The sequence below is a fragment of the Brachycentrus maculatus genome, unplaced genomic scaffold (assembly GCF_059751285.1).
Source record: "Brachycentrus maculatus isolate JH-2025_06_01 unplaced genomic scaffold, ASM5975128v1 h1tg000080l, whole genome shotgun sequence".
Classification (NCBI taxonomy): domain Eukaryota; kingdom Metazoa; phylum Arthropoda; class Insecta; order Trichoptera; family Brachycentridae; genus Brachycentrus; species Brachycentrus maculatus.
In genome coordinates this window covers 140,169-152,601 of record NW_028280834.1, presented here as the reverse complement: position 1 = coordinate 152,601, position 12,433 = coordinate 140,169, and positions in this window count along the sequence as shown.

Below are 12,433 nucleotides of genomic sequence, written 5' to 3'. Positions count from 1 at the left end.
TTTTGTTTTTTTTAATAAAAAAAATTCTATGTGGCCATATGTGAGGAATGTGGGGGGCGTGTGTGAAGCATTCTGTTGGTGCTAGACGTGTGTCGGAATGTCGTTCGATCAATTTACTAAGTATATATATTTGAATATATCATGTTGAGTGTGAAAAAGAATAAGAAAAAATTATAGGAACATATCGAAAATCATTTTTTTAATTGTTGATTTTTCACGAATTTTTCGTATCGCGTCGCCCGAGTTGCTGCCGGAATATCGGATGTATATATATATATATATATATTTATATATATCGGTTTTCAGTACTGTTTAATTTTTTAAATTTTTATTTACATACATTGCGTACATTTATTGAAAGAACAATTCGCTCACTCCTTTCAACAACGTCATACATATATCAAAAACCTTGATTTTTCAGGAGATCGTTTTTAAAGTTTAAAAATATAGTAAAATGTATTCAAAATAAATATCAAGCCACTTATTAAACCTTTTACTGTGCAACAGATCTTTTTAGGTAAAACCTGAAGGTTTTTTCTACATTTGAAAAAATAATTAAACTATACCTTTTCTTCAAAATGCAAAAATAACACTTTCTGCCCTGTGGCGGGTAAATATTAAGTTAAAAATATGCCCTTTTTCTGGGATATAGTACATTTTCTGGGCATTCCAAAAACATGCACAACTGAAAATTGTCGATTTTTGATATATGACGTTGTTGAAAGGAGTGCTTTACTTACTAATTACTCTACGGAGGCGGAATTTCTGACATAGTAACCCCAAAAGTCTTGGTAGCCAAAGGGTGAATTTATTTCAGTTAGTTATTACATAATTGCAACCGTGACTCGGTCGGAGCTAGATTTAGCTCCGGTAGTTTGGCAGTGACTCTGGCGCGTTGGTACTATCGTTTTGGATTTTTTTGTAACTGATCATGAAATGAAGTGTGATATTGGAATGAGTATAATGTAAGAGAAGAGATATTTACCCGGTGTGGAGTGGAGTTTGCCAAATATGTATATTGTTAGTTGTCCGTTGGGAAGGTTTGTGAGTAGAAATGTGTGTGCTGCGATGCGCGTCGTCGGAGTACGGTTAGGTTAGTTATCGGGTGCGTCGCGTTCCGCACGTGGCTGCTTATTCCTCCCGCAGAGCTACGCAGCTATAATGCGTGATCACGTAGTCCTCATGTGGAGCAATGCAGTTACAAAGTGTAGCTGCAAGTCACTACGCAGCTACAATTTGTGGCCGTGTAGTTCTCATGTGGAACTACTATGTGTAACCGCAGCTACGTGGCCTCGTGTGCAGTTATGCGGCTACAATGTGTGATCACGTAATCCTCATGTGGAGCTACGCAGCTATGATGTGTAGCCATTTAGTCCTCATGCGTAGCTACGCAGCTACAATGCGTGACCTCGTGTGGAGTTACGCAGCTATGATGTGTAGTCATTTAGTCCTCATGTGGAGCTACGCAGCTATGATGTGTAGCCATTTAGTCCTCATGTGGAGCTACGCAGCTATGATGTGTAGTCATTTAGTCCTCATGTGGAGCTACGCAGCTATGATGTGTAGTCATTTAGTCCTCGTGTGGAGCTACGCAGCTATGATGTGTAGCCACGCAGTCGTCACGCGTAGCTACGCAAGCAGGCGCCTAGTCATCATGTGAGACCCGTGAATGGAACGCGCCGGGAACGCGACGGTCGGAAAGTCAAGCAATTTGAAATGGTGATATTTTTCATAGAATGGTTAATTTTTATAAAAATTTAAAAGAAATTGGAAGAATGTGATGGTATGTGGCGGTATGTGCGACAATACGGACAAATGTCAAATTTTGTGTTTAAATCACTATACTTTTTTAATTCAATTTACTATTTTTTTTAATATGACTAGGAAGTCTCATCATACAATTATGATAAAAAAAATAGACTCGGTTCGTGAATTTGAAACACTTTGATTGTTGTGAATGTAGTATATCAACTTGTAGATGGCCAATTCAATCAACTACATATGGTCAACATAACCTTGAAGTATTCTTTACGAATGCAATTCGTGGTCGGAGTATTAACCGGATAATCCGTGTATACCACGACTGGATAACCGGATAATCAGTGCATACCATGACCAGATTGCATGTTAATATCATAACCGGATAATCTGTATATACCATAACCGGATAATCTGTATACAATGACCGGATTATCAGTGTATACCAAAACCGGATTATCCTTGTATACCATTACCGGATTATCCTTGTATACCATAACCAGATTATCCTTGTATACCATAACCGGATAATAAGTGTACACAATGACCGGATAACCCGTGTATAACATGACCGGATAATCCGTGTATACCATGACCGGACAAACCGTGAATACTATAACCGGATAACCCGTGTGTACCATAACTAGATAATCTGTACAAACCATGAGCGGATAATCTGTGTATACCATAACCGGATAATATGTGTATACCGTGACCGGATAACCGGGTGATGATAATTTCGGCAAAGGTCTGCCGGCAACAAGATAGAAGACGTGCGCAGTATTTCATATTCAATCCGGTAAATGTAAATTGGAAATTTTCGTATCATTAATGGTCGTGTGTGAATGGTTAGAGCGTAGAAGAGTCACGAAGAGATGGTATATCTTTTGTATGTAATATTTATATATTTTTTCATATTACGTATTCATATTGTATTATCATATGTAAGAATAATTATATATATACATATACGTGTATAGATGTCACGTTCTGTTAGCACAAAACCTGGCAACAGGCGAGGGCAGACTCCTCACTGCTTTCTGTGAATCACCCGATGAGACATCTCTCGATGAGAAGACATCTCTTGGGGAGACATCTCTCGGGGAGAAGACATCTCTCAGTGAGAAGACATCTCTCGGGGAGACATCTCTTGGTGGCACTTCTCTCGGGGAGACATCTCTCAGTGAGAAGACATCTCTCGGGGAGACATCTCTTGGTGGCACTTCTCTCGGGGAGACATCTCTCAGTGAGAAAACATCTCTCGGGGAGACATCTCTCAGTGAGAAAACATCTCTCGGTGAGACATCTCTCAGTGAGAAGACATCTCTCGGTGAGACATCTCTCAGTGAGAAGACATCTCTCGGTGAGACATCTCTTGGTGGCACTTCTCTCGGGGAGACATCTCTCAGTGAGAAGACATCTCTCGGTGAGACATCTCTCAGTGAGAAGACATCTCTCGGGGAGACATCTCTCAGTGAGAAGACATCTCTCGGGGAGACATCTCTCAGTGAGAAGACATCTCTCGGGGAGACATCTCTCAGTGAGAAGACATCTCTCGGTGAGACATCTCTTGGTGGCACTTCTCTCGGGGAGACATCTCTCAGTGAGAAGACATCTCTCGGTGAGACATCTCTCAGTGAGAAGACATCTCTCGGGGAGACATCTCTCAGTGAGAAGACATCTCTCGGGGAGACATCTCTCAGTGAGAAGACATCTCTCGGGGAGACATCTCTCAGTGAGAAGACATCTCTCGGTGAGACATCTCTTGGTGGCACTTCTCTCGGGGAGACATCTCTCAGTGAGAAGACATCTCTCGGTGAGACATCTCTCAGTGAGAAGACATCTCTCGGGGAGACATCTCTCAGTGAGAAGACATCTCTCGGGGAGACATCTCTCAGTGAGAAGACATCTCTCGGGGAGACATCTCTCAGTGAGAAGACATCTCTCGGTGAGACATCTCTTGGTGGCACTTCTCTCGGGGAGACATCTCTCAGTGAGAAGACATCTCTCGGTGAGACATCTCTCAGTGAGAAGACATCTCTCGGGGAGACATCTCTCAGTGAGAAGACATCTCTCGGGGAGACATCTCTCAGTGAGAAGACATCTCTCGGGGAGACATCTCTCAGTGAGAAGACATCTCTCGGGGAGACATCTCTCAGTGAGAAGACATCTCTCGGTGAGACATCTCTTGGTGGCACTTCTCTCGGGGAGACATCTCGCAGTGAGAAGACATCTCTCGGTGAGACATCTCTTGGGGAGTCATCTATCGGGGAGACATCTCTCGGTGAGACATCTCTCGGTGAGAGTTCGGCTGTTTCAGTGAAAGTTGGACCTACCATATTTTCGGCTTATATGTTTTTAAAAAAAAATCTAACAAAGGATTTAAAAGGCATTTTCCTCGTTACATTTAAACATGTTTACCAAATGAATATTTTGTTATGAGCTCTCATATATTTTTTTTGTTCTAGTTGAGAGAATGTGTGAACTATCCAAATATTATATTAATATTGTACTTTGTAATTATAAATACTTGTAGGTTACTCGGCGTCGGCCGCGTGTGGCCGCCTCGCAGTAACGGTTATCCTTTAGGGTCGTGGCCAAGCTGTATGACATAATCGCGTCATTTGTTCCGTGAATTCGCATAAAGTGTATTAAGGAATACCAATTTGATATTACATGTTAAAAGATTTGATAAGAAAGATAAAAGTAGCGTATATCGAGATAACGCCCCATCGCCAGATTGATGCAGTTCCCTATGTACTATCACGTTAGAAGAAATAAAAGTTGTCATACGTTTAATAAATCGCGTATTTTGTGCATCAAATCACATAATATGTCAAACAAATTGTTGTTCATGGATCATATAACGTAATTCATTGGACGAATTTTGTTATTCATGGAACGAAACATGTAATTTGTTGGATAAATTGCGTATTCATGGAAAATATCACTTAATTTGTTAAAGGAATTGCGTATTCATGGAATATATCAGGTAATTTGTTGGACAAATTGCGTTATTCGTGAAACAAATCGCGTAATTCGTTAAACAAATTTAATTTGTTTAACGAATTACGCGATTTGTTTAACAAAATGTAATTTGTTGGACAAATTGTGTAATTCATGGATGGATATCGCATAATTCGTTACACAAATTGCGTATTCATGGAATAAATCCAGTAATTCTTCTGACAAATTGCGTATTCATGGAATAAATCCAGTAATTCTTCTGACAAATTGCGTATTCATGGAATAAATCCAGTAATTCTTCTGACAAATTGCGTATTCATGGAATAAATCAAGTAATTCTTCTGACAAATTGCGTATTCATGGATCAAATCACGTAACTCTTTTGACATATTGCGTTATTCATGGAACAAACGACGTGATTCTCTCGACATATTACGCAATTCACGGAACAAACTGCGCAGAACCCGCGGAGGTTCATGACACCACGAAGTGAAGTGGAGTGAGTGTTGCTCGGAAAGGGCCGGAATGGCCCGACTAGTAATATAAGATGTGTCTCATTTTGTTTTGCTTTTTTTTCTCATCTAGTTAAGTTTTGTATGAAGCGTTTTTATTATGTATTTGATTATATATTTTTATGATTGTTTTTTGATAGAGATTAATCTAGGGTTAAGTGACTTTGTGTTGACTGTCATGTGTACAATAGGATAACGTATTCGTAAGGCAAGAATGGTTCATTATTTTCTACAGCTATCGAAATCTGTTGACACGTTTGCGGACCCCATTTTTCCTTAGATTACTGTAACTTTGGACCGATCCGAGAACACTCCAAGCGTGATCGATGTGACTTTTCCGAGGACACTTGGAGTAAGAGTTCTTTAACTTTGGACTGATCCGAATATACTTGGAATAAGATCACTGTAACTTTGGACCGATCCGAGAACACTCCAAGCGTGATCAATGTGACTTTTCCGGAGACACTTGGAGTAAGATTAGTGTGACTTTGGACCGATCCGAGAACACTATGCGTGATCAATGTAACTTCTGGGGACACTTGAAGTAAGATCACTGTAACTTTGGACTGATCTGAGAACATTAAGTCCGTCTCTTTTTGGTGGTCTGCCCGGAAGTCGTTTACCTTAGGGTTGGCCATGCAGTGAAATGTGGGGGAGTCTGGATGGTTCTATTCTCCTCACATGCGCATACCATTGCCTCCTTCATTGCCTTCCCCACCTAACGACATCTTCCATCTCGCATATTTCCCTTATCCTGGTGTTCCTTAATTAAACTACCTCATGAAAACAATATAAAAAATTAAATATCATCAGCTATAGAACCATAACCTGACTTATTATCAACCTGTGACACAATCTGTCATCAACCATAGAATCCTGGCCTAACATGTCATCAACTATAGAAACATAATCTAACCTATCATCAACTAGTTACCCAATCTGTCATCAACCATAGAATTCTGACCTAACTTGTCATCAGCTATAGAAATATAACCTAACCTGTCATCAACTACTGACCCAATCTGTCATCAACCATAGAATCCTGACCTAACATGTCATCAACTATAGAAACATAATCTAACCTATCATCAACTAGTTACCCAATCTGTCATCAACCATAGAATCCTGACCTAACTTGTCATCAACTATAGAAATATAACCTAACCTATCATCAACTAGTTACCCAATCTGTCATCAACCATAGAATCCTGACCTAACATGTCATCAACTATAGAAACATAATCTAACCTATCATCAACTAGTTACCCAATCTGTCATCAACCATAGAATCCTGACCTAACATGTCATCAACTATAGAAACATAATCTAACCTATCATCAACTAGTTACCCAATCTGTCATCAACCATAGAATCCTGACCTAACATGTCATCAACTACAGAAACATAATCTAACCTATCATCAACTAGTTACCCAATCTGTCATCAACCATAGAATCCTGACCTAACATGTCATCAACTATAGAAACATAATCTAACCTATCATCAACTAGTTACCCAATCTGTCATCAACCATAGAATCCTGACCTAACATGTCATCAACTATAGAAACATAATCTAACCTATCATCAACTAGTTACCCAATCTGTCATCAACCATAGAATCCTGACCTAACATGTCATCAACTATAGAAACATAATCTAACCTATCATCAACTAGTTACCCAATCTGTCATCAACCATAGAATCCTGACCTAACATGTCATCAACTACAGAAACATAATCTAACCTATCATCAACTAGTTACCCAATCTGTCATCAACCATAGAATCCTGACCTAACATGTCATCAACTATAGAAACATAATCTAACCTATCATCAACTAGTTACCCAATCTGTCATCAACCATAGAATCCTGACCTAACATGTCATCAACTACAGAAACATAATCTAACCTATCATCAACTAGTTACCCAATCTGTCATCAACCATAGAATCCTGACCTAACATGTCATCAACTACAGAAACATAATCTAACCTATCATCAACTAGTTACCCAATCTGTCATCAACCATAGAATCCTGACCTAACTTGTCATCAGGTATAGAAATATAATATTATTTTTTGACATCTCATCAAAGATGAAGAAGAATATGGAAGTCTGGGCATTTACGGGGCTTACGACCGTCATAGGCTGGTTTAAGTGATCACTTTACACACGTGTAACATTCACCAATTCTACCCATTATTGACAACCACACTACTCAAATTCTTGAAAGTTCTATATATATGAACCAATTTAGAAACCTTGTTCATGAATCACTAGAACTTCACTAGAGACATCTATTGGTGAGATGTAAAGAAGCTTTTTATTAAGCAGAAACTCTTATATTAGTATGTGAGATCCGAATCCTGGATTATAATGATAAATTATTATAATGAAAAATTGTATATAGAAATATAACCTAACCTGTCATCAACTACTGACCCAATCTGTCATCAACCATAGAATCCTGACCTAACTTGTCATCAGCTATAAAAACATACCTTACCCGTCACCGACCATAGACACCTAACCTCAAACATCCAGCTATATTGCAGTGGGCTTGCAGTTATCAATGTGTGGCCATAGACTTCCTATAAAGCCCGCAGGTCACCGTGAAATGAGGGGGGACACCAGACGGGTAGTCAGAATAAGTCATGATTTGGGGTCGGCATTGGATTCATCCAATCTGCTAGTCATAAGGAAGTTTCAATGATTGACATATCGCTCACTCCTTTCAAGAACGTCATAAATCAAAAATCGTCAATTTTGAGTTGTGCATGTTTTCGTAATGCCCAGAAAATGTACTATATCCCAGCAAAAGCGGCATATTTTTAAACTAATATTTACCCGCTACAGGGCAGAAAGTGTTGTTTCTGCATTTTGAAGAAAAGGTATTGTTTAATTTTTTTTTAAAATATACTTAATATTTTTCAAATGGAGAAAAAACCTTCAGGTTTTACCTAAAAAGATCTGTTGCACAGTAAGTAGTTCAGTAGGTGGCTTGATATTTATTTTTAAAACATTGTATTTTATGTTTGAACTTTAAAAACGTTCTCCTGAAAAATCAAGTTTTTTGATTTATGACGTTCTTGAAAGGAGTGAGCGATACCTGAATGAACAAGTCGTCTTTGCGGGAACTAATTCATATACAAAGTGTAAGAAATCCTTTGGTTTTGTTCAAATTTATGGGAAAAAAATGAATTATATAATATTTATACCTGTTAAAATATTTTTTTTTGTAATTTACGCTTGTTTCAAATGAATTACCTTTGGGAAGTCTGTGGGTGATGTGCGACGCTTAAAGAAATGCGAAGAGAGTGTTTGATTTTTATATTTATATATATTATTTTTTGATTATAACTTGTGTATGTTTGAGAATCATAAAATGTAAAAATGAATACATGTTTATATGAAAAATAAATAGAAGATCGATTACAAAGCCTTTTTATTGTTTTTGTACTAACCTTAAATACTTTATTTATTGTTTCGGCATTAACTTTGTGGTAAGACATCTTACAATGATTAAAGAAAACACTTCGTTTTTTACCACTTGAGTTTTATTATAGACTACATGTTTCAGAAGTTAAACTTCCATCATTCAGGTCTGTATAATAACTATGTTATATATTAATGATGGAAGTTTAACTTCTGAAACATGTAGTCTATAATAAAACACAAGTGGTAAAAAACGAAGTGTTTTCTTTAATCATTGTAACCTCAAATACAATATGATAAAACTAGGAGGAGAATCATGGCACGGATTTCTTCTTAAAATAGGCTGGTATAGCATTCAACAAGAAACTTTAAATAATTTTTTGACATTTCAAAATTGATGAAGAAGAATATGGAAGTCTGGTCATTTACGGGGCTTGCGACTAAATCCAGGTAATATTTGATACCTGATTTGTAGGTAATTGAATCATTTTCTTAAAACACTGTTTTTAATTGAAAAAAAATCGTTTTACTTCTTAATAATTATATGGTTTTGAAAAGAAAATAGTTTTTAAGGAGTTGTTCTGTATATTTTCTAAAAAGAGTCAAATTCCAATGTACATTTTTTAAATTCGGCGTAATCATGTCGCGGCCGTACGCATTGTGATTTAAACGCCCAAAATCTAGGCCCTAAAGCAAGCGAGAATTATGAGTTGTGGTGCTACAGGCGTATGTTGGGGATTGATCGGTCGGAACAACGAGGTATCAAGCGGGGCTGGGGAATCTAGATGCTTATTGAATAAAGTAGTTAAATGGATAGTCTATAATGTAAGGCCGCCTCCGTGGTGTAATGGTCAGCGTGTTTAGCTGCCGTGCTGGAGGTCCCAGGTTCGATTCTCAGGGGGGGTGAAAATAAATATTGGTGATTTTACACTGTAATTTTTATTTAATATTACCCTGGACTGGTTTCTGAAGCGCAAGAGTGATCACCTTGCCTTCATGCAAGTAATGATCAAGGTAACACTGCATCAATTCGATGCAGTGCCATATGCACCATTGGGTGCGGATAAGGGTTATAAGCAAGTAAATAATGTAAGGCACCCAGACCTGCTCCTTACAATTGCAGAAGGCATGTGCGAAGGCACTAACTACAGAGGACGACCCCACTTAACTAACCTACATGGACCAAATTATCTCCGACATGAAGAAGAGACGAGCAGAGGATAGAGAAGGGTGGAGACTGACCAGGAAAGAGGCTAACCAATTATCACAAAGATTGTAACCCAAGAAAAAGCGCTAGATTATCCCTCCCGTTCCCAATACAGATTAAAATAAAACTTTTTCTTAGCTAGATGAATAAAAAATCCACAAATTGATCTATATAGCTTTATTCACAACATTTTGAGTGTGTCTAAATACATGTTCACAAAATCTGGATTATCTCCAATTACGGGAGTTATTTTCATATTATTTTTTGACACCTCATCAAAAATGAAGAAGAATGTCTGGGCATTTACGGGGCTGACTGGCTGTGTGTGATTATAATCCAGGATTCGGATCTCACATATTAATAAAAGAGTTTCTGCTTAATAAAAAGCTTCTTTTCATCTCACCAATAGATGTCTCTAGTGAAGTTCTAGTGATTCAAGAACAATATTTCAAAATTGGTTCATATATATATAGAACTTCCAAGAATTTGAGTAGTGTGGTTGTCATTAATGGGTAGAATTGGTGAATGTTACACGTGTGTAAAGTGATCACTTAAACCAGCCTCTGAGGGTCGTCAGCCCCGTAAATGCTCAGACTTCCATATTATTTTTTTTTATTTTTTTTATGTATTAATTTTAAATCAAACACAGATTTTTTGAGTCTACTAAGTTGTATTTTACTAACAAAAAACACATAAAAAATTATATTGTGACAATTGTTTCGCCTTGTTAGGGCATTATCAAACGAATGTGAAGATCAAATGGACTACGGTCCTTATGTAGCTATACAATTCTAAGTGACAGTTTAAACACGTGCAGCAGTAATTTATGGGAGACAACAGTAGCTAATGGGGGATGTAGGTACGTACCCTTATATTTGTTTTCTGGGAAAGGAAGAATTTATTGACATGGCCATATTTTAGAGATTTTAATACAATTGTTGGTAATATTATTTTTAAGAATCTTTATATGTAGATGTAATTATTAGTTTATCAATAACGCATCATGCAAGCGTTTACATAGAGAGAGATGATGTACAGTAATAGTCTTTTTAAATATATTTAGCAGTAGTGAAGACATAAGGTTGGTTTGTTCATTAAGTAGTGGGGGATGTAGGTATGTACCCTTATATTTATTTTCGGGGAAGGGAGAATTTATTGACATGGCAATTTACATTTTTATTTTAAGAAAGAATTTATGTATGTAGATATAATTAATTACATATGTAGATATAATTATTACGAGACATGGAAATTTTAATTTTTATTTTAAGAAAGAATTTACATATGTAGATATAATTATTAGTTTAACAATAACGCATCATGCAAGCGTTTACATAGAGAGTAATAATAGTCTATTTAAATATGTTTAGCAGTGGTGAAGATATAAGGTTGGTTTGTTCATTAATGATTTTAAAATTAGGATTGCTTACATATTTATTAATTTCTAATTGCTCTAATATATCCATTTTTCTACCTTTGCTTTCAATATGTAATGGAATTGGTTTATTTGAGACATGAATTTTATGGTTATTTTCATTTAAATGGTTGGCAAATTGAGAGTCTAGTTTTTTATTTTTGTAAGATCTTACGTGCTCTGAATATCTAGTTAAGAAAGAGCGTCCAGTTTGTCCCACGTAGTCCATTTGATCTTCACATTCGTTTGATAATGCCCTAACAAGGCGAAACAATTGTCACAATATAATTTTTTATGTGTTTTTTGTTAGAAAAATACAACTTAGTAGACTCAAAAAATCTGTGTTTGATTTAAAATTAATACATAAATTAAAATGGAGTTCTACAAATTAAACGCCAAGTCAATAAATAAATTCCATATTCTTCTTCATTTCTGATGAGATGTCAAAAAATAATATAACTTTATTATTTGTATTCCAGTCTTGTTAACCTAATCCTATGAGAAATAGTAATTACTCATCATGAATATTATATATATGACTTATGTATGTAATATGTTTTGAAAAATAAAATAAAAATAAATGAACCTTGTACATAAAAAGCAGGGTAAAAAATAAACATTATCCGCCTCCGTGATGTAATGGTCAGCGTGTTTAGCTGCTGTGTTGAATGTCCCGGGTTCGATTCCCAGAGGGATGAAAATAAACATTAGTGACTTTACACTAATCTTATTAAACACTACCCTGGACTGGTCCCTGAAGCGCAGGAGTGATCATTGCCTTCATGTAAGTGACGAACAAGATAACACTGCGTCAGTATGATATAGTGCCCTATGCGCCATTGGGTTCGGATAAGGGTTAGAAGAAGACGAAATATTAAATGCAACTCGTATCTAAAAATAAAACCCACAAAGAAGGTTTACTCCATCACACAAAAAACTGGCCATTCGTTTTTTGAAGAGTCGAGAATCTGTATATAAATTAATAGTCTGTCTGCTTAATAAAAAAAAAGAAAAATGACATACATATGAAATTTTTTCATTACCTAACGTCCAAGTGACTCTGAAATCTAGCTACGGCTTATGCAACACCGCTCATCATGACCCTACTCAGACTTCTTCTGTCGAGATAAACAAACC